We start from the raw sequence: 25046 nt of genomic DNA, 5'->3' as shown, positions 1-25046 counted from the left end.
TCAGATCTGCTGCAGCTCATAGAAGTCATAAAACAATTTCAAACCTCTACCCTCCCCAAGTAGCAATTAGCTCCCTGGTAGAGACAATAAAAAATGCTTCCTAATGCTTGGTTTCCCAGACATGTTGTCTCTGATTGCAACCAGAACTGTAAGATACAATCTTTATGGGCTAATTTAATTTCAACTATTTTCCAAAGTTTCCAAAAAGCACATAGGAGTGAACCAAAACAAGTAGCAATTAAAAACCAAACTTCAAGTGGAGTTAAAATCAAGAAATTTAATGGTATGTGTTGCTGTCCTACTTTGGACACAATAGAAGAGTCTTAGTGGTTTCTGTTTAGGCAGCTTTATTCTATACAAACACATCACAATAGAAGTTTACTGACCTTAACCTAAGTAATTTATATACAAACTAACTACTGCAATCATACATGCACACTCTCTGGCTGCACTCTCAAAACAGCACTAGGAATAGTACATGACCTGGTATTTATATTTGCACATTCAGTCTTGATATGCTTCTTAAAGACACAGCACATACACTCTGATATGCAGCATATAAGCACTTTCACAGTTGTTAAAAGAATGCTGCTTCTTCAGACATTAAAACCAAACCAAACATCTTAGTATTAAATAGAGAAACCAATAATGCTGTAGCCAATCACATAAAAGAATATATGAATATCCTAGCAACAAAGTAACCTTAAAAGAGCTGTAAGAAAACTAGCCAGCTGATTTAAAGACACAGCATAGTAAAATAGCATAAAAATCTCAGCACAGTAAAACAGCATAAGAAAAAATAGTATAAGAAAAAGCGTGCACAATAGTACTAAATAAAAAACATTCATACAGATACTTGCTGTAGAACATAAATGTACATATATAAAAAATATGTAAAAACATACATAAGGCATGTTCAAAAATATGAATTATTTGTGTAGAGATCTGGCTTTGAGTAAGGGTTTCAACAGAATCTTATCATTCAGACCCCTGCCTGCATCTGCCCTTAATCTGATGATCCATCTTGTTTCTGTTACTTCAGTTAAATTCCTGATGTCCTCTCCACATTTGTTCACTGCAATCTTTTTCATAACCAAAAATGTAAGTGTGTGTTAAAATCATTACCAGCTACATGCTTAACCAAGGAGTTAGTAGCATTCCTAGTCCTGATGTCATATATGTGTTCCCTTATCCTATCTCTGTCCCACCTGTTGGTCTTCCTCACATAGAAGGATGAACATTGGGTGCAAGAGGCTAAGTAAACCACATTAAATGAATCACAGTTGGCTTCAACCCTAAAAGTGAACACTCTCCCAGTATCAGGGTGCTTAAAAGATCCCAAAGAATCAATGTATGCACAAAAATTACATTTAAAGCATGGGAGTGTCAAAAAAGTTTTTTCTAAAGTTAAACTACGTGTTCTGTTCCTTGGATAGCACAATAGTCATTTCAGAGATTTCCTGTTTTTAAAAGAAAAGTATGGTCTATCCCCTACTATATAGTTACATCTGGATTATTAACTAAAACTGGACAGTATTTCTTTATCACTTCTGTAACTGCATTAACATTACTAGTGAAGAACATCAGAATATGAACCACATCCTTATTACAATCTATAGTAACATCAAGATGATTACATAGAAGGATGAACATTGGGTGTATTATTTTGATAACAAGAAATCTCTTAAACGACTATTGTGCTATCCAAGGAGCAGAACACATACTTTACCTTTAGAAAGCACTTTTTTTGAAAGTCCCATGCTTGTAATGTAATTTTTGTGCATACATTGATTCTTCTGGATCTTTTAAGTACCCTGATACTGGCAGAGTGTTCATCTTTAGGGTTGAAGCCAACTGTGATTCATTTTATATGGTTTACCTAGCCTCTTGCACCCAATGTTTGTCTTTCTATGTGGGGAAGACCAAGAGATGGGTCAGGGATAGGATAAATGAACATATATATGACATCAGGACTGGAAATGCTATGAGTGCCTTGGCTAAGCATGTAGCTGGTAATGACTTAATCCACATTTTTACATTTTTGGTTATGGAAAAGACTGCAATGAATGAACGTGGAGGGGACATCAGGAATTTAACTGAAGTATCAGAAACAAGATGGATCATTAGATTAAGGGCAGATGTGGGCAGGGGTCTGAATGATAAGATTCTGTTGAAACCCCTACTCAAAACCATATCTCTACACAAATAATTAATATTTTTGAAGATGCCTTATGTATGTTTTTGTGTGGTTTTTTTATATATGTATTTTTATGTTTTACAGCAAGTATCTGTGTGAATTTTTTTTATTTGGTACTATTATACACGCTTTTCTTGTATTGTTTTTTTTTTCCTTATGCTATTTTACTATGCTGTGTTTTTTCATGCTATTATACTATGCTGTGTTTTTAAATCAGAAGACTAGTTCTCTAACACAATTTTAAGGTTACTTTGTTTCTAGGATATTGCTATATTCTTTTATGTGATTGACTACAGCATTATTGGTTTCTATATTTAATAGTGAGCAATGTTTGGTTTGGTTCTAATGTCTGAAGAAGCAGTATTCTTTAACTACTGCAAAAGTGCTTACATATCACATTTCCTGATTGTAACTCCACTTTAAGTTTGGTTTTTGACTGCTACTTGTTTTGGTTCACTCCTATATGTCTTTGGATTTACTTCTTTTTTCAAGTGAACCATTCATCCTTTTTGCCTTGACTGTTGTATATTTATTTTCCAAAGTTTGCTGCAGCTGGATTGTGATTTACCTCTTCCCTTCCAGTATCCTCTGTTAAAACATATACATTTAATTCAGTTATAATAATACATGCACATTTCCTTTCTTTTCTTTCCAGTAGAGCACACTGATGATATATTTTAACACAAGCAGTTTTACAAATACATTTTTCAACACAGGCATCTGTACAAATCAGTGTGATATACAAATGGCATATAATTCTTTACAAAGTTCCATTTAGCTGTGCTGGCATATGTTACACACCCTCTGCCCCACTTCTCTTGGCATAGTTGGCAATACCTTCTATCATCACATCTCTCCCACCTTTGAAAACTCAAGCTAGTTTTTTAAGCGCCCCTTGAGAAACATTGCTTGAGTGGAATGAGCCTATCTAGGAATATATTACCCTATACTCTGTCTTTAGATCCCATCTGCCTTGGCACTGCTGACCACACTACAATATTGCACTGGCATATCATATGCCTGCAACCCTAGGCTCCACCATAATAACTTGGGATCGTGCTGGCTGGCTCCCTGTAGCCATAGCTCCCCCTCAGACTCCTCCTGCCTCCAACTTCAAATACTTAGCACCAGGGCCTCCCTATCATGGTATGCTTTCATCTTGTTAACATACCACAAATTGGGCCCCTGCCTCCTGCCTAGCCATTCTACCATGTAGTTAACATTACTGACCTTCCTTACCACATTGAAGGGTCCTTCCCTAGCTGTCTGTAACTTATTATGTCTGACAGGAATGAGAACCATAACCTGCTGTCCCACAGTATAATCTCTGGCTCGAGCATTTGTGTCATACCAGATCCTTTTCTGCTACTGGGCTCCTGCCAGGTTCTCCTGGGCCAAACTCATGAGTTCCCTAAACCTTGTCCTGAGGTTTAGGACATATGCCACAACAGGCTCCTTGTGGGATTCACATTCACCCATCCACTCATCACAAATCAAATTTAAAAGTCCACTCACCCTATGTCCAAACAGCAACTCAAAGGGTGAAAAAACATGTGAATTTCTGGGATACCTCTCTGTATGCAAACAGCAGATGGGGCAAGTATTTGTCCCACTCTCTCTTAAAATGGTCTGCAAATGCCCATAGCATGGTCTTTAGTGTAGAGTTTAACGTCTCCACAAGACCATTAATCTGGGGATGATAGGGGGTAGTCTTTAGGTGCTTCACCCCACAGTGCTTCCACAGACAAGCCAGCAGGTCTAACATGAAATCGAAACCTCTGTCAGTCAGTATTTCTCTTGGGAAACCTACCCTGCTGAAAATCTCTAACAAAGCATATGATACCTTCTCTCAATGGAGGACAGAGCCACCACCTCAGGTTATCTGGTAGCATAATCAACTACCACTAGGATATACTTCTTCCCTGTGGAACTTGGAGTACCCAGAGGCCCCACAATATCCATAGCTACACTCTGAAATTACTCCTCAGAGGAGCTTTGACTTTGTCTCCTGCCTTGCCTACTTTTTGGCACTGCTCACACGTCCTGCAGTACCCTGTTACATCCCTTGCAATCTCAGGCCAGTAAAAGTTCTGCATAATACGTCTCTTGGTATGCTTTATGCCAATTTGACCTGTAAAAGGAATGTCGAATGTCACAGGCTATGGTTAGAAGTGCCAGATGATAGGCTCTAAGCACTACCAACTGCTATACTACCTCAACCTCTAGCCCTCCCTCTGGGGTCCACTATCAATATAGTAACTCTTTGCTCCAGTATACAGACTCCCCTTTTCCTTGAGAATCAGGTGCCTCCCTAGCTACCTCCCTCAAGCCTCTTAGTGTAAGGTCTGGGAGCTGAGCCTGTCTCAGCTCTACTTTTGTGACTCTTCCCAGCTCCCCTTCCACAGGAAGTCTGGTATCCTAGGACAGCAGTGCCTCACTGTCAGCCTGGGTACTAGCACTCACCTCTGCCCTTGCAGTCATTCTGTCCAAGGGAAAATCAGTACCTACCAGCAGCTGTGGCTCACCTTCAGGCTCACTGCTACAGGGTAGCTCCCTCCCTGAAATGGCCACCTCACCACCCCTGGCTTCAGGTGTGGTGTCTGTCTTGGTCTCCATCAGGTACCAGACCCACATGCTTGTCTCCAAGCCTGACTGCATGTAACTGCATGCACAGAAAGAACTGCATTATCAAAATCATTCCCTATCAGGACATCTGCAGGGATGTTCTCAAACACACCTACTTGCTTGCTTCCTTTTCCAACCTTCCAGTCAAGGTGAACCTTGGCCAAAGGCATTTGAAATCGGCTCCCTTCTAAAGCTCTGACTGGAGTGGACTACCCAAGCAAATAATGCTCTTCTTTAACCACTGCAGGCCTCACAATGGTTATGTCAGAGGCTGTGTCTCTCTTAGCAGTGGCCTGTTTTCCATCCACTAAGATAGCATATAGCCTTTTGTGATAGTTTTGTACCCCTGTTGTCTCCAGATAACTTACCACTGTCATACTGTCATTCCCACTTACTGGCTCTCCCACCTTTTGTTCCCCACCTTGCCTCCATAGACATCTGTATGATACATGGCCCCACTGGTTAGATTTAAAACATTTAACCCTTGATCCTGTCCCTGTACCTGAACTAGTGGCTTTGCCTGTTACTGGTGGACTCTATTGGGGTGGTTTAGGCTACCCACCATGGGTTCCTTTATATCCATGTGCAAAACTGGGTATTCCCTTCCTGTGCAGTGATGCCCTGCTTGCTCAGTAGAGATCACCCTTTTCCCCAGCATATCTGCAGAGTTACATTCTTGGTCTGCCAACCAGATTTTCAAGTCCTAAGGCAAAGTGCTAAGGGCTTGTTCCCTCACCAAAAAGGTCTGACAGCCTTTCAAAAGTGGTGTCCTGACATCCACTCACCCACCTATGAAAATAAATGCTTAACTCAGCAATATAATCACACATACTTTAAGTGCTTAACTCAGCAATATAAGCACACATACTTTCATCTGCCTTGTATCTATGCTCACAAAACATTTTTTCTATAAATTTCAGGTGTCAACATAAAGCATTCAAATAAACACTTCTTTACTTTTTCATAGTTTAAACAATCAATATCAGACAACTATGAATCTATTTATAAACAGCAGTTACAGCTTTACCATGGGTTAAGAGGATCCAGAACCGTACCCAGAACCCTTGGTCAACATTATACTGTTTACATACTGTTTCAATGATATGAATAAAACTATCAAAATTATCACCATCTGTAAATTGTGGAAGAAATTTACTGACCTTTATTGCTTCTGGGGTTTGGTTATTCCCTTCCTCATTACCTCCATGACCCTGGTGAAGAGTCAGCATCTCCCTCTCATGTTGATGCTGCTTCTCATTTTCTACAGCTTCCAAACACCACAGTCTCTCATTTTCTTTGGCCTCCAAATGCAGCAGTCTCTCTGCTGATTTTAATTCCATCTGTTTTGCCTGCCACAGTCTCTCTGCTGATTCTAATTCCTTATGTTTGGCCTCCAGTTCAAGTCTCTTTAACTCCAGATGGATTTTTAAGTCCTCTGAGGAAAGGGTGAACTGTTCGGTTTCTGAAGGTTGCAAATTCCAATCACCAGAGTAGGTATCCTCCTGGTTGCTGGTTTGGGCTGTGACTAAGGCTGAAATAATTTCCTCTTTAGTCAGATTGGCATGCACCAGTCCTTTGGCTTCACACACCTTGGGCAACTGGTTCTTTGTCAGCTTGCCATAATCCTCTGCTGACATCTGTGTCTGCTTTCCCTGACTAAACTAAACTAACAAAAATAAATAAATACAATTGTTGTGATATGAAACTTAAATTGTAGCATGTTAACAAGATGAAACCATACAGTGATAAGGAGGCCCTGGTGCTAAGTATCTGAAGTAGGACACAGGAGGAGTTTGAGAGGGATCTATGGCTATAGGGAGACAGCTAGCAAAATCCCAAGTTACTATGGTGAAGCCATGGGTTGCAGGCATATGATATGACAGTGCAGTATTGCAGTGGGGTCAGCAATGCCAAGGAAGATGAAATCTAAAGACAGGGTATAGGGTAATATATTCCCAGATAGGCTCATTCCTCTCAAGCAAGGTTTCTCAAGGGGCATGTGAAAAACTAGCTTGAGTCCCGGGGATCACATCAGTCGCCCTGCTAGACAGGGGTCCAGGGAAGTAAATTTTGTGGGAAGAAATATCCAGGGAATTGTTATGGCTAGGCTTGTATAGGCCCTAGGGCCGATAGCCTAGTACCAACCTATGAACCTATAAAGGGGGGAGAGATGTGATGATAGAAGGTACTGCCAACTATGCCAGGAGAAATGGGGCAGAGGATGTGTAACATATGCCAGCACAGATAGCTGGAATTTTGCGAAGAATTATATATCATTTGTATATCACACTGATTTGTACAGATGCTTGTGTTGAAAAATGTATTTGTAAAGCTGCTTGTGTTAAAATATGCCAACAGTGTTCCCTACTGGAAAGAAAAGAAAATAAATGTACATGCATTATTGTAACTGAATTAAATGTATATGTTTTAACAGAGGATACTGGAAGGGAAGAATCCAGCTGCAGCAAACTTTGGAAAATAAATACACAACAGTCAAAGCAAAAAGGATGAATGGGTCACTTGAAAAAAAGAAGTAAATCCAAAACACATAGGAGTGAACCAAAACAAGTGTTAGTCAAAAACCAAACTTTAAGTGGAGTTAAAATCAGGAAATGTGATGATATGTAAGCACTTTTGCAGTAGTTAAAGAATACTGCTGATGAGAAAATGCACACCTTTAGTGACAACTGCTTACAGGCTACAGACGTTCAATATCCACACCACTGCTCACCAATATATATGTGATGTCCCCACTTTGGGCCATTAACCAAGGAGCCTGAATCCTCACCACTGACACTTGAGAGGGAAGTTCACTTGGAATACAAATTGATACACTCAGTATTTCCAGATGCAGACCTCTCTGCATCAAGCACAATTTCCTTTAAGAGTACACAGAACATACACTCAGCCCGGGGTCTGGATGTCTCTGTCTGTCTCCCCCCAGGTCCCCAGTAAGGGTCCCCACTGGCACAGATATAGGGTTAGGTCCTCAGCTGAATGTCCAAGCCAAGTCCTCCAGCATCCTCTCTGTAAAACCAGTGCTTCGTGTCCCTGCTCCAAGTAGCTGACACGCACACTCTCTTAGATTTAATTTTCACACACACACCTGGGAAAGGCTGGCACAGCTTATCCGCTCTACCAACTTTGCCCAGACTATAAGATGGTTTTACTGTCACCAGTCAGTTACTATAAGGCTCTTAAAAGAGTATCCCATTATGCTTAGTGAAGTTAATATTAATACAAATGGTAATGTTGACCAAACATCCAGGCTTTCAGGAATGGCCAAAGTTATCACCAAAAAAATATATGCAAATACTCCCAAAACTTAAATATTTTTCTAAAAGGACCAGCCACAATGAGACATTTAATATATTTAATAATAAATAGTAAAAGAACATGAAAATACTAAATATATATTTACAATAAACACCAGAGTTTCAGAATAGAAAACATTGAAAATAACACAGCTGGAAAGAGTCACACAGTTACAGAAAAACAATACTTAACTATTCTCACTATATTTTCCTGACTGATCTAGAGAATTACTGTTCCTATTTAATGAATAGAGCAAGGCAAGATGATGTGGGTGAGTGGTCCTTATTGTCAGATCCAAGACAGAATACAGAATACTGAGAGCAATCTTCTACTAATATCTAAATATTATTTCTGGTTTACAGAATGACATCACACACATCTGGTCACCTGACTGTTTCCCATCTCTAGAAACTGTCAGGATTTAGCACCTATATGTTACCATACATACAGATAAAGCTTTGCTCAGATTTTCTGCAGCTCCTGGAAGTCTTAAAACAATTTCAAACCTCTATTCTCCCAGTGTAGCAATTATCTCCCTGCTAGAGACAATAATGAAGGTTTCCTAATACTTGGTTTCCCAAACATGTTGTCTCAGGTTGCAACCAGAAATGTAAGATACAATCTTTATGGCCTAATTTAATTTCAACTATTTTCCAAAGTTTGCTGCAGCTAAATTGTGATTAACCTCTTCCCTTCCAGTATCCTCTGTTAAAATATATACATTTAATTCAGTTACAATAATGCATGTGCATTTATTTTCTTTCCAGCAGGGCACACTGTTGAAACATTTTAACACAAGCAGGGTTACAAATACATTTTTCAACATAAAAGCATCTGTACATATCAGTTTGATATGCAAATGACATATAATTCTTTACAAAATCCCAGCTAGCTGTGCTGGCATATGTTACACATTCACTGCCCCACTTCTCCTGCCATAGCTGGTAGTACCTTCTATCATCACAGAAGGAAATGGATTTATTCAATTCCATGTATGGCTAATGCCTGTTTGGTTGACAAAATTTGTTCAACTACATAGATGGTCAACAGGTGTGTGAAATCACAGTTCTCATGTTTGGGAAATGTCCTTACCCTGACATTGTGCTATCTTGAAGTTTTATTCTTTTTTTGACATTGTTTTGCATACAGCATGGTCATTGCTTGGTGCATGCTTAGTAGTGTGTTGACATTCATATTGTCAAAATTTTGTGGTTGACATTGTGGATGTTGACTATAGAGAAATTTATTCCATAATCTTGGAATGTGTTTTGTAATATATCTGTCATTTCATGTTTCTGTTATTCGTACTTGTCTTTGTATTAAATTTCCTGATCTGATATTAGCTCCTCCAATAGTGTATTCTAGGCATAAACTTTAAAACAAAGCCAAGCCAGATATTTTCTTTTAGAACAGGCAGAGTTCCTCTGTAAGCAGTATAAAGAAAGCAGAATATAATGACAATTCCCATAAAAGTCACTAACAATTGTAGAAAACAATAAAATACTGCACGAACCACCAAGACCAGTTGAGTCCGAATTCTTTTGAGTTAACACAAACACTTTTATTAAAACAAAAAAAACAAGAATAAATTCCCTAGCACCGCAGCTGTTGTTAGCCTTTACAGAGTATGCTTTTACTTTCCTCTAGGTTCCTTAAATACACCATATCATTCCTATTAATAAATTAAACAATTAAAATAATTAAAATCCTTAAAGTCATCTCATATAAAACACTTCTAGTTGCATTCCCTGTTAATATCCTTTGGAAAAAGTGTATTAAATTTTAAAATAAAAATAGATTCTTTCCTTCCCAAATTATATTTAATACCTTCAGGTGTTGTAAGATCATTATTTAACTTTTCCAAAACTTTTGCTTGCAATCCTGTTGGGTCTCTATTGTGACAGCTATGGAAATGCTCGGCCGCAGGACTAAACTGTTTTTCCTCTCACATGTTCCTTGTGTCTGGTAGAAAAACTTCTTTTGCTCTCTCCTATGTAAAGGCTAACAACAGCCGAAGCACTAGAGAATTTATTCTTGTTTTTGTTTTAATAAAAGTGTTCGTGTTAACTCAAAACAATTCAGACTCAACTGGCCTTGGTGGATCATGTGGTATTTTATTATAATGACGATTCCTGTTGCTTTTTTGTAGAGTTCCCTTCCAACCCTATGATTTTTTTCTGTTAAGCAATCTTCTTTCAAGCTGTTTCAAGTAGCTTGTTTAAGGTCACAAAACGTGATTCATTCATGGGTGGTACAATCAGCTTCTTGGAATGACCAGCACACTCTTAATAAATAGATGAGTTACAGAGGGGGGTTTTCTGACTTTGGTAGATAACAGTTTAAATTATGTACAACTATCCCTAGATCTTTAACAGTGGTGTCATTTTTATGATTTAAATTTCTATTTTGAAATCATAATTTATGTCCTTTTTTGTCAGTCTCATGATTTTGCATTTACACCAAAGGAGAGATCTGTATTATTTTCCCGTTTGTATTTTTGTAAACTAACATGTTTTAAGTAATTATTTTACTCACAAAAAACACCAACTCATTGCCTCTGTCACAATGTAAACAAACGAAAATAAATAAAAAAACTGTGAAACTTACAGAGAAGTCATTTAATATGGATTAAGTGCTTTTGACCTTTAACTGGTCTTCAGAATAAAAATATTTGTATGAAAAACTTTTTTACGTCATCCAATTAAATTGCTTAACCAATAAAAACACCTAACCAATTAATCTAATACATCATTAAAAAATTTGTCAACAAACTGTTACAAAATACCATAATGTAAAAAGACTTAAAGTTTTTCTCACCACAAAGCAATAAAACACAACTTTTCAACAATGGTTTACACTCACTTACATTTATCATAATATCTTCATCTTTGAAATACCACTTTGTAATTTATATTACTATTTAAACCTGGTTGGTGGTAAGCATATAATTCAACTTGCCACTTCAACTCTCTGAGATCCAATTCTCCCTCTTTGTCAGCATTAAAATCATTCTTAACATGATTGATAACACAAAAATAAAATTTCTTAAAAGTCTTGCATACAGCTGCATGTTTGGCTAATGCATTGTCTTGGTTCCCCACCTTAATAGCATATAAATGTTTGTAAATCCTTTTCTTAAGCTGTCTACTGGTTTTCCCTACATAGAATGGCTCACATGAGAAGCATTTAGCTAAATAAACTACAAAGGTGGACCCACAGGTGAATGAACTGGTACTGGGTATTTTTTGTCACTACCCAAAACGTCAAAATTGGGACCCTCAGAAATGTATCTACAAATTTAACATTGCTGACATTTGAAGATGCCCCTCTTATTTATTAATGCATTGTCCTTAGGTTTCTTCAACAATGCTTTGATGTTTTTAGATTTTTATTAACAAAAGTGCGATATTTTTATTCTGAAGAAGCCCAGTTAAAGGTCAAAAGTGCTTAATCCACATTAAACCACTTATTTCACAGTGTTTTTTTATTTAATTATCTCACTCAGTTTACATTTATCAGCATTTTAGTTATCTAATGTCCCTATTATTTTTACATAAGAAGACTAGTCCAAAATAGAAGTATCCCCTGGATAGATGTATAGGACAGCACTGATTATTACCCACCCTGTTTTGTTGTGTCATGTTTCTTAATCCTGTTTTACGCAGCAGATTGTATATGGATTGCATCTTAATGCTTTTAATTTTCCATTTTGTATTTATTTTAGTGTATTTTTGGTTTCTAAGTAACCAACAAAGCTCCACCACCTATCCTGCTGGTCATCTGTTTTTGCAGAAGATGAGAGCCGTATGACCCATTCATTCCTCCTTTGGGTAAGAGTTAAGTAGGGGAGGGTGCCATCATCTTGCTTAGTGAATCAAGATTTTCCTTTATGCTCCTACCATCTCCCCTTGTGCATATGTACCTTGTACCAGAGGATGATGGGAAATTAGTATATGTGAAGAGAATATCTCTTGCTTCAACAAGAAACATCCCCTCAAATACCCTACTATACTGAAGGGAAGTGCCTTTGGAAATTCCTGGACTCCAGTAAGGATTTTCACATTGAGTTCAAAGAGGAGGCATGTATCCTTTAACCTTCACTCAAAACAAGGCAAGCAAGCTCTGTCTTATTATTCTATTCTCTCCCCAGCCAGATGCTCCAGCAGCTGGGCCACTAGTATAACATGAGTCAGCTGGGTTGTAGTCAGAGCTGTTTCTCTTTGTGCCATACAGCTGGCCTTAATTTTTTTAATTATTCTTAGTATGGAATACATAATGTTGAATGTCTAATAAGGTCATACTAAGAATAATGCAGTATCATCCCTTCATTATGTACTTTTGTTACCTCTTTAAAGAATTCTACAGGATTCAGAAGGTATGATCTCCCTTTGACAAACATACTCTGCTCTACCTCTACTAGAACTAAGCCTTCTGTTTCTTTTTAGATAGGGCACATTATGGCTATTTCTGTGATTTTATGTAAAATGATGATTAGGTGATGGATCTAAAATTGTTTGTGTCTGAAGTGACCCCCCCCCCAGCTTGTGAACTAGTACAACTATAGTCTGTTGTCATTGGTCTGTGTTCCCATACTAGCGTTTTACCTAAGACAGTTGCTAGAAGTTTAGTTGGGTTTCATTGATTATGTACAGGAAACTGACATGTATCATTTCGTCTTTTAGAACGTCAATTTCTAATCTGTGGCAGCAGTTATGTCTACAAGGGAAGGCTTCCACTGTCTCTGTAGCAGTCTGAAAGATGCTATTGCTTATTGTGAATTTTACACACATATTTTCTGGAAGCACATTCATTCTATCCCGTGGCTAGGTGGTTACTTCATTGTTTATTCATAAGATGTTCCATTCATGATTTTCTCTCTCATATTTCTGATATAACTAAAGAAAATCTTATTAATGCTTTAAAATGTTGAGGTCAAATGGCTGCTGGTTATTTAGTATTTAGATCCAGTAAGAAGTAGTTTTTGTACTTTATTTAATGTTGCCTTATTTTTTATGTTTAAAATAATTTTTGAAAGCCAAATAGTACCTTTTTTATTCCATATGTTATTGCTTTAGTGACTCTACAAAATGGCTTGTTTTGTTGAATTTACTTCTGTATTTTGTTTTACTGGTAATATAACTCATGGATAATTTCTTGGGCAGACTGATTTGTGTCCTTGAAGGTAACATGACATGACATAAGCATATTATTTATTGCATCATAGTTTCCACTGGCAAAGTCTAAAGGCTGATGTATTTATGATTGACTTAGATTTTACTCTTTTGTGGCACCACCTGGATGGATGGCTTGTAGCCCCACAAAATTTCTTAACTCATTTGGTCAAAACCTGCTATTTACCTTTTCGTTTGGGTAAAAATGCTTTACTAGAACAGATTTCCAGTGATTGGTAGGCCCCTCATATTTCTTAACTCTTAACATTTTGTAAATACTTGTGTAGTTTGGTTAGAACATAATGTGTTTAAATCTGTACCTCAAATTATTCAAACACTCAAAAAGCCTTGGAGACTATTTTGCTCCATACAATGGGACTTTATTGAACTTGCTTAAGTGCAGAAATTTCAATATACATTGGTTGCTGCTGACTCTTTTTCTGGATGGATACAAGCATATCCCTGTGTAAATAGTGATGCAAAGGCAGTAGCTAAAAATTGTTAACCAAATTGATCCCAAGATTTGGAGTCTCTTGTTGCATTCAATCAGATCAGGGAACTCACTTTACTATTCAGGTGATATAGCAGATTTGTAAAATTCTGAATGTGAAAATGCCGTTTCATTATCCCTACTGACCACAGGCGATGAGCTAATCAAACCATTAAAACCTGTTTAGCTACAATTTCTGAGGAGACTGGTCTTAAATGGCCAGAAGCTTTACCCTTACTTTTATTCAGTGTGAGAAGTGCAGTTAGTACCATTAGGGGATTATCTCCTCATGAAATTGTTAAGAGCAGATCCATGAGAATGCCTGCAGGAATTTGGAATTGCAAGACGTTGATGAAACCATTTTCTTATATTGCAAATCTCTTTGTTCTGTCTGGCAGAAATATCACAAAGCTGTTTTGTATACAGTACAATTATCTACAGAAGAAGAAAGTCATAAATTGCAGCCCAGAGATTTTGTCTGCATTAAGGTACACTTCTGAAGAGACATACTCAGCCCTAGATGGAAGGGACCCTACTTCGTTTTGCTCACAACTACTACTTCCATCCGTTGTGAAGGTTTGCCCACCTAGATTCATGTGTCACATGTCAAGAAGACCCTCCCTCTTGACGAGTGCAACTGAGACTCTATTGCTGTCATTGTATGTGTATCAGCAGAACTAATCATCAGCAGAACCAGATGAAAAGCCAAGGACATTGTTAGATCTAGAACTGATAGTCAATGATGTTTTTTCATCTGGGTGAAATTAGGAACTGAATGTGAAATATTTGCCATTCAGCTTGAATCAGGAAGTGAAAGCAGCTAACTTACCCTTTGTACCAGACCAGGAAGTGAAATCATGTGACTTGTAACTTCATCCTGGTCTGAAGTAAATTTTTTTCTCTTCTTCAACATCAACAGTGTTTTTTCTTGCTTCGAAATCCAGCATTAAAGATTCACTGTGCCTTTTGGACACTGACATAAACAATGTTTTATCCAAACTGAATTAATTTGCAAAGTTAATGACAGTCGATCTTTTGGTTGGAGATTATTTGATGATCAATTTCTCATGGACTATCAACAAACAACTCAACACCCATGTTTGCAGTTTCTTCAGAACCCTCTCCAGTCCCAAAGTGCTTGTATTTCTTATGGACCTATCACTGGGATAGATACTGTGATTTTCATCATTATTTTATTTTGCTTCCTTTTGCCATCTGGAACCCTGAGTAAATCATCATCTGCAACCACTGGAACTGTAAGTACTGAACCATTTCTTAAAATATATACATACATTGCTAAGAATAGAGACAGGAAGTTAAAATTTAATTGAGAGCAGCAGAATGGCATCCTAGTTTGATTACCTTTTCTGCTGCCTTGTACACCTATACACAGACTCTCAATTTTAGTGACTGTTGGGTTTGTGCCCATATACCTACTGCACATGATGGGATATTCAATTGATTCATGTACCAGTGATTGATATAGAGCTTCATACTGCATTGTGTACTATTTTTCTTACTAAAAATCAAAAGGCTAAACATGCTTCTAATCCCTTTATAGTAATACCACTTCAACTATCAATAACTGCTTAAGGACATACTTGCTATTGTAAAAATGGAACACTTTTTTGGAAACAGGGCCTGCAATTTTACTTGGAAAATTTATGATGGGGTTGTAGAGCAGGGTATAGTAGCATTACATGAGTATTATTATATTTGCAGAGACTAAGCTTATCCCCAGTTACCTACAACTGGTCTGGTAGTTGTTCTTTAGACTGTGTTATACCAGCTATATGACATACAGCAGTTTTACCCGAAGAAAAAAATTCATGATGCTTGTTGCAAGGCAGACATTAAAGACATTCCAAGCTCAGTTGGAAAAAATAGATGCCTTCTGGGTTTATCATAATACTCTTCAAAAAACTGCTTTTAAAGGACTTGCTCACATGGATCTTGGTGATGAGGGTGGATTTCTTGAGCAGGAATTGTACCTGCTAATGTGGCAGTCAAGTCTATTTGGGAGCTGAAAAAGTCTAAACTTTAAGAAATTTTAAGTAACTCCACCTCTGAGTCCATTAATTTGATTACTCAAGAGATGACTGCCATGCGCAATGTGCTACTTCAGAACCGAATAGTTCTTGATTTCACTCTCGTTTCTAAAGTGGGTGCATGCACACTAATCAAAATGGAGTGCTGCTCATTTACTCCTGATAATACTGGTGCTATTCATAGTCACATAGAAATAATTCAAAAAGTTGCTGAACTTTCATATGCTAAAGAAGCTGATACTTCCTAGTGGGCATGGTTAACTAATCTTTTCTCTAAAGAGGAAGAGGTATTTTGAAGTTCTTTATGCTCATATCTACTACAATCTTATTATTAGGCCTCATTTTATTTCTGCTAAAAACTTGTATTCTAATGCTTTTAGAATCCAGAAAGAGTGTTAGTTTACAAATGAGTCAGGTTAAATCAATGACACTGACCGTATCAAATAAAAAACATAATACATTAGAGGATGAAGATAAAGTATTGCAAGATTTTACTAGATTGTATGATAATATAATAAGGGGGAATGTGAAAACAAATGTGGAAATGGAAAATGTGTAGCTAAAAATTATTTACGGTATTTACATTGTGTTTTTCTTCCATCGAGATGCAGACATATTTTTTATTGCTAATAAGACCATATTTTTAAATGACTGCATAAAAATTGTTTGTGTCGGGAACAGAAGGAAATTGCATGTAAAGAGTGTCTGATAGCAAGTAAAAAGTGTCCTTTCATCTGAAAACCTGTAGTCATTGTCCAGTCCTGAAAGACGTATATGATTGAATGATGCTTTACAACATCAGGTCGGGGAATGTAAGGGGTGACGCATGCAGAGAAGGAGAAATATTACACTGTGTATTTCATTTTAATAAGCTTTAATTACAAGAGGTATTCCTGAGTGTTTTTCAGTATGCACATGATGTCTTACTTCATGCTAAATATGAAAAATGCTAGCATGACAAAGTGTAGGAAGTTCTGTTCTTTGTAGAAAGTTATTTTATTGAATTTGGAACTCATGCCTAATATGGAAAGTCATAAACATAGAGTCAGGGGATCAATGTTGTAGTCTTCATTTTTAATTGGTCGGTGACTGATCTAAGATTGACACAATCAGAAAAGTTATAAAGAATGTATGATTCTACTATTTAAGGATACAAGACCTTGATTTTCTGGTCTCTCATGTAAACAATAAAGGAGATTGTTATTCTCTGCCGAGCTGTCTAATATGAAAGTTATTTGGTACCCTTAACATTCCTCAGATCACTCATTGGTTCCTCTAGGACCCTCTAGTGTAGTCCTTTCCACCACCATATCCTCTGCAGCTGTTCATATGTCCTTATTGGGCATGGGAGAGCCTCTAGTTTTGGTCATGGGAGTTTTAACAGGATATTCTTCCCAAGGTTGTTGGGATAAGAGGCTGTTTCCCATGCACAAACACGATCCTTGAGTCGGTCTCTTTCTAGGGATGTTCCTTGGAAAAAGAAACAAAAGCATAGACATATTACATAAGACATTTTTTTTTTCAGTTTATTAAGATGAGTTATTTTGGTTAGAGGTTTATTGCAGGCTTTGAATCCTTTACAGCAGGACAGAGCTGTGACTGCTAAAAATAATTCTTGTTTCACAGTTTTTCATGTCCTTTATCAGATGATTCTGATAAAGGCAGGGACAAGGCGTCCTCTGTGTTTTATTTTCATGTCTCAGATTCTGAGGAACGTGACTCCTCATTTTATCCTATTGAAGAATTTCCTTTTTTTCATACTCTATCCAAAATTAATAGTTTTTTTCCAGTGGGAACTGCTGGAAGTTCTCTCTTCTTTAAGAAGATATTATACAATAAGAGGTCATTAGTATTCTGAAATGGGCATGCTGATTGGACAGCCCAACCAGTGAGCCCTTTGTAAATTGAGCATATACCAATAGAAGAAATGTCTGGCTGCTTATACCATTCAGAGGTCAGACTTTCTGTTGGTATATGCTGGAAGACAGAGCAAAATGTCAGAAAAATCGGGTGCATTCTGCAAAACCAAAGAAACAGAAACATACCTTATTTTCCATGCATTTCTATGCTATTCCTATTAAAACCTTGATTTTTTTTTAACTGAAAAAAAAAAAGACAATGGAGATTCTGTTTTCTCCTTTGCTTCAGGTCCCATATGCATGCAGAATACATCAACCTACAGAAGACAACATGGAAGAAGACTGAAGTGCTGTTATACAGAGACATTATTTAAGAAAGGCAAGCAGTTTATTTCTTAAATAATCCCCAGGATTCATAAAGCTTGTGCCAGGTGCAGGCACAGCATCGGTATTCTAACACTAAATATGACCGCCGAACGATCCAGGTACGAGTTGTTCCCACGTGCACTACCTGCGTATGCTACGCCCGCACAACTCCCGGGCCCTGTATGCTAATTACCCCATGTGCAGCAGTGCAGCATGCAAATGAAGGTATGTAGTGATCCAGTAAGTGGTGCAGGCATAGTGTAAGCATGCAGAAATGTAAACAGGAGAAAACGGTTTACATTTTTGCAAACATAAAATCGGAGCCATGACAGCCGACCAAACACATGTATTATATTGTTAATATATGCCAATGGTTAAATATATAGCCATTGGCATAAAAAATGTACAAAATATAAAATTAACATTTAATATATATAGTCGCACTATCGCGACGTGGAAGTGCAGGGCAGCGGCACTCAAAGGGGATCGCAAGGAAAATGTAAAAATATAGAATAAAACTGCAGTGTAACACATATCATAGTTTCCCCATAATAGTCAATGGCAGGCATGCTGCACCATACTATGGCGCAAGGGTTGCTAAGGGGCAGTGACAGTGTTATGCGTAGTAGCTAGGAATTAGTAGGCAATGCCATGCAAATGAGAGGAGTAATAGTGAATCGCAGATTCCCTGCTGGTGTAAGGATGCATCTCACAGCATAGCATTATAACACTGAGGTGTGCCCTTGAGATAAAGATGACATCAAGAGAGGGGTGTGTCGCCATTGCTGTAAGCACATTGGGGCATTGCTAAACCAGTTTGCCCCTAGCTAGGCAAAGCTGCAGGATAGGGGTATGCTGAACTGGCCATAGCTTTGCTTAGCTGAGAGTACACAAGGTAACCAAGTATGCATGTGAACGGAGATGAAAACGTGTAAACCCGGTAAATGGGTTTGTGCGGCATGCACTGCAGCTGAAACAGGAAGGATATAGGAAAGAAATAAGGAAATGCTGCAGCCGTGAAATTCGAGTGAAAATGACTAATTAACACCTAGGAGCCTAGAGTGGGCCATTGACAACAGCTAACAAGGCTGCAAGCAGCTACCTGCAGAACAGGAAAGGGGAGGGGCTGTACTGCAAAGAAAACAGTAAAGTGTCAAAGCAGAACAAAGCCGATTTGCAGTATATCAGCTACAAGACACATTTTGCCATGACTGGGTAGGGAAAGTACAAAACAAGAAAGACGGCAGGTGGATGCATGCCTGATAATGGGAGGGATTCCAGGTTTAAAAGTGAATTAAAGGGCAAAAGATTAATCAAGGCAGGCAAGGATAACTCCACAGTATAGGCCCCACACTTGCAGTACTCATTGTAAAACCCATAATTAAAATACTCTGCAGCTGGAATAGCTCATACACACCCAATGACATCAGCAGCATCCATAGCACAATAGTATAAAGTGTGAAAGCACCTCACACACATTAGTGTATTCCCATACACTCTGCACCAGTGGTGTATACAGACGGGGAACTTTTAGTATGTATGTTAGGGGCTGTCATAGCTTTGATCCACCAGCATATGTTGGAGACTGAAGGTGGTGTGGAGGATGATGCACATGACCACCTCAGGCACCAGAGGAGGAGGAGAGTGTTCAGACCCAGGGTATCCTACCAGGGGCTACATGATCTGGAAATAGTAGAGTGTTACATGGTGGACAGGGACATCCTACATCACCTTGTGGAGCTGTGCCGGCCACGCCTCAGAGCCAGAACAAACAGAGGGGAACCCATCCAAGTGGATACGAAGGCCTGAGAATACTAGCTACAGGTACCTTTCAAAGACCAACTGGGGATATCATGGGTATCTCACAGGCATCAGCATCCAGGGTACTACACCAGTTCCTGGATGCCATGTTAACACATGCCAATGAGCACATATACTTCCCCCGAATGCAGGAAGAGTTGGCCAGCAATATGTGTCTCTTCCACCATGTGGCAGAATACCCGGAGGTACTGGGTGCAATAGACTGCACGCACATACACATCAAGTCATCACCCGGTGAGCAGGGTAGGCGCTACATAAACCGTAAGGGATACCCCTCCATCAACTGCCAGGTCATGTGCAATGCCCAGGGCATTATCATGGATGTGTGTGCTGGCAGCCCTGGAAGCTGTCACGACTCCCACATCTGGCATGCCTCAAAGCTGTATCAGGTATTTGCCAGGGGGGACATCCCAAATGGCCACCTGGTGGGGGATGCTGGCTATGCACTGGAACCGTGGATGATGACTCCCAAAAGAAATGCACACACACCCATGCAGGAACGCCATAATGAGGCACACGCAAAAACCAGAATCATCATAGAGTGTGTGCTTGGGATGCTGAAATCACGGTTCCATTGCTTGGACATATCTGGTGGAGCCTAGCAGTACTCTCCAGGCACATGTGCCCACATCTTCATAGTATGTGCCATGCTACACAATATGATCCTGCAGAAACAGCTGCAGCAGGGATAGAATGGTGAAGGCCCTCACAGCCCACCACCATTGCCAAGGGCCCCACAGGTACAGAGGTACTCAGACCATGAACACCCTGAGCCAGCCCCAGTAGGCAGATGGATGCATGCCAGTATGCCTATGCCTTGGCAAAGAGGGAACATATAGCACACACACTGACAGTGTAGGCACCTAGGGACTGACACATTTCTCCACCTGCACACACAGTAAAAATGGATGGCACACACACAAGACTACCTGTAAATTGTCATGTATAGGCAGTCTACTGTGTGCATCCAACATAGGCAGCCCTCAACTATTGCACACACAACTGCCATTGGCACAAGGTAAGTCAACACCTGAACAGTAAATTAAGCTATCAGCATGTGCTGATACTGTATGTATAGGTTCATAGGTAGGTACTTAGCCAACTGCCAGATGCCATCCATAAGCCTAGCCAAATGTGTCAGCTTTTGCCACCCCATTGATTCATTAACTGTCCCTCTGTGGAGCAGAGCCAATGGCGGGATCCCTGGGGTGTATCTACTGTTCCCCATCTGCTCTTCAAGGTTTCTTTTCAAGAGTGTTAGTGAGGGGCTCTGTATAATGTAGTTAGGGATGTTGTTCTAAAGTATGGGGAGTGTCTGTGACAGGAATCCGTCCCTCCAGCATCTTCCAGTTATTGTTGTGGCAAGGTTCAGCTCACTACAGTGTGTAGCTCACTGTGACATGGATTCCCATAGGTGGAGCATATCCATTAAGCCCAAGTTCAACATGGCTGTGTTGGCCAGCAGAGATCATTTCTAGGTAAATGAGATGCCACTGAGTAAAGTAGGAGTTTATTCAGTCTGGCTGCATAGGGCATATGTTTGAGGCCAGTAATCCCCTTGGTAAGGTACATTCATGGACCTTCCAGCTGTTGAAAGTGTCTTCTGAGGTACATCCCAAATGGGTTATTATACCCTATGATGGGACTGATGATTGATGAGTAAAGGGGCACTATAAGCCCAGTATGTCTAGATGGGAACCGTTTAGTAATCATATGGCCTACATGGAAGGATGTCCTAACTACTTTGGAGATATGATTGTCAAAGGAGAGATCACTATCTACCTTAGTCCCCAGGTACCCCATTACTTCGTCCATATTAAAGTGGCTACCACTTATGTGTTAATATGTGGGTACTAAAATATTCCACAATGGAATGACCATGCAGTTGACACCCTGTGTTGGTCTCTTTGAGGCCCCTTGAGGGATGTCTGTGTCAGCTGGACTACCAATCATGGCTCCCAGTTTGTAGACATTGCCAAACATGGTCTGCCATAGTCCACCTGTGTTTGCCTGTACCTCTGAGAAGTATATGCCAAACAGTAGGGCTCCCAGGACTGAGTCCTGTGGGACACCAGTTGTGACTGGTCAAGAGTTGGACCTGGAGACCACTAGTCATACCATGTGGGTTCTGTGTGTAAGCCTATTGGCAACCCAACCTGTGATGTATGGGTGTATGTACAGGCTGGTGTGTTTATCAATAATACCTGAGTGGGGCATGGTGTCAAAATCCTTGGCGAGGTCCAGATAGTATGTGTGAACCACCTCTCCCCTCATCTAGCGTCTTGGTGACTGTATGTAAGATGAAAAACAGGTTCAGTAGGCATGAACTGCACTCAGCCAAGCTGACCTGGGTTGGGTCACGTGTTTGGAGGTTATCAATGTCTTTATTAATGAGTGCCATGAGGATGCGTTCCATACCATTGCAGACCAGGCTAGTCAGGTTTATGGGGTGGTAGTTACCATGGTCAGTTGTGATTCCAACTTGATAGAGTGGAATAACCGTTGTACGGGCATGTAGCCTGTGGAGAGGCTGAGGTTGAAAAGCTTAATTAGGTGGGGGTCAGGTTGTCTTGTACTGTTTACAAGATGCAGTCTGGGACAACATCTTCTTCCACTGATGCTGTGTTCTGCTGTTAGAGAGGGCCATTTCCACCTGTGTGTCTCTGATGTGTGGGATACTGTACCTTTTGGGTAGTGTTGTGGGCTCTTTAGGGGGTGAAATATGCACTGAATGTATCTGCAAGCATGTTGGCGATATCAGTAGGGTCAGCATATTTTGTGCTATATTTCACCGGCACAGTGTAAATCTGTGTGTCACCACTTAGATCCTTGACATAGCCAAAGAAGACTTTGTGGTTATCTTTTGAATCCTTGCATATTTTACTGCTGATGTTAGCCTTGGATGATTTCATGAGGGACCTACGTATCATACTAATAGTGGTCATGGATGTCTACCCTTCGTGGGATTTGCTGTTTGTCTGGAACACTGTCCTACTTCTGTAGTATAGCCTGTTTATTGCAGGGGTCCACCACACTAGTGTCCTTGTCTAGGAGGAGTGAGTCTTGGTTTGCCAGTGATGGCATGATCCATACATCCATGTAGGTGCTTACAGATTGCATTTATAAATCTGTCTATATCTTGAGCAGTGTTTCCCCTTAGTGTGGGAGCTGCAAAACCCACCACCCCTGTCTCTAGTACTGTAAATTTAGCTGTAGGAAAGGTATACACTGTGGTTTCCATGGGTGGGGGAGATGTTTGGGTGTGGAAACAGTGAATAGTTCATGGTCAGATCTAACCAGTGACTAGTTAACCTCTGCTGTGGTGCACCTCTTGCCCATGTTGGTGATGACCACTTCTAGTATGTTTCCACCCCTCGTTAGGAAGGTTACCACCTGATAGGCATATGAGTTGATAAATTCCAGGAAGCGCTGGACCTGGAAGTGAGTACTTGAGTAAGTTTCCCAGTTAATGGTAGGGTAGTTGACATCGACCAATGCTAGGGTGTGCGTTAGAACTGTCATGTTCTCCACTGTCTCCAGGTAGGTGGAGTGGTGGTCCTGGGTTATGGAGGGTGGTCTGTAGCAGGCCACAGTTTACATTGCAGTTGTGGCTGATGTTAGCTGCACATGGATGATCTGAGAGGTATCACGCTGACCCACTAACCTGGAGGTGTAGGTATCCCTGATGAATATGGATACACCCCCTCCATGTCTGTGTCAGTCCATGTTCTGTGGCTGAAATGTGTGGTATGGGTTGTAGTCTGGTAGTGTTGATGTGCTCTCAGGAGCCTTAAGACAGGTCTCAGTTACTGCACAGATGTTGATGTTGTCCATTCTGAGGAGTGCTGTGAGTGCATGCATGTTGTGATCACAACCCCTGGTGTTGAGTAGCATAACCCTCATTGATTCTGCTATTGTGCTGTTTACAGAGCTGGTATTCACCTTTGAGACTCTCCTAAAAAAGGCACCATGGGGGCGCCAATAGCCTTGGCTAGTATTCCAAAGCCTAAGGCTGACACATAAGCCAGTATGGTATTGTTGCATGCATGTTTCCCATCTGTGCTTGTTTCTCATCTCTCCTGTAGGTAACCTACTGGTAAGCAATAGAAAGCCTTAAACTTATGCAAGTCTTCTAGCTTCCAAGATATGCTTTTGGAGTGACTAAGTATCAGTGTTCTGTATGTTCTTGCTGTACTTAACTGTTTCCTGATTACATGGTGATTTCTCAATGTATATTGTGATCTGAAAGTCTGTTTATTCACATATTATGGCTGTGATGGCCTTCACTTTAGAGGTTCACAGATAGCCTACTACCTATCTGCCCAAGGGCAATTAGAAGCATAGTTACAATGTGTTGGCTTTCTCCACACCATTGATGAAGTAACTGAGCCTCTGTCAAGCATAGCCAATGAAGCAATTCCAGGCAGAGTTGCTGGAAGCTGTTGAAGACTGGTGTGGTGGAGGGTGATAGGGGCACTTAGGGATCTAAAGAGGGCATGTTAATGTGACAATTCAACACCATTCAGTTTCCACAACAGGTCTTGCAGCTATCAAACTGGATGGGCTCCCCCACCCCCTGGCTGTATGGTTCTGGGGCACATGATCCCAGGGGTGTATATTCTGTTACCCATTCACACAACAAGGTTTCCCTTGAAGTGTGTCAGTGAGGGGCTATGCCTAATGTAGTTAGGAATGTAATTTATTGTCTCACATTACATTTGTTATATGTTGTTATATCAAGAGTAAGTGAAGCTCAATGGGATTGGGGGCCATCACCCTTTGCTTAACCTAACTTACACATAGAAATCATCTAATTAGGAAATGGGCAGAAGCAACGTTAATGTCAATAGTGTAATGGTTACAGCATCTGCATAGTGTCTGTGCATTCGAGGTCCCAATCCCAATAAAGTCAGGGATGTTTATCGTGTTAAAAAGTATACCTTAACCACAGCTTGCATATATAGGTAGTAATCGTCTGCATAATAAACAATCAAAACACCCATATAAACCCATGTGTGCTGGAGAGTAAAGTCAATAGAGAAGGTAATGTTATGTAAGCACATAGTGAGATGTTACTTCACTGAAATGTATATATCTTGAGTAGTTAGCGGATGTGGCCGTGTTTGCGTGCACATGTTATATGTTACAAAGTTT

The sequence above is a fragment of the Protopterus annectens genome, chromosome 2.part0 (genome assembly GCF_019279795.1).
Source record: "Protopterus annectens isolate FY-2018-M chromosome 2.part0, PAN1.0, whole genome shotgun sequence".
Classification (NCBI taxonomy): Eukaryota; Metazoa; Chordata; order Ceratodontiformes; family Protopteridae; genus Protopterus; species Protopterus annectens.
This window is presented reverse-complemented; position numbering follows the sequence as displayed.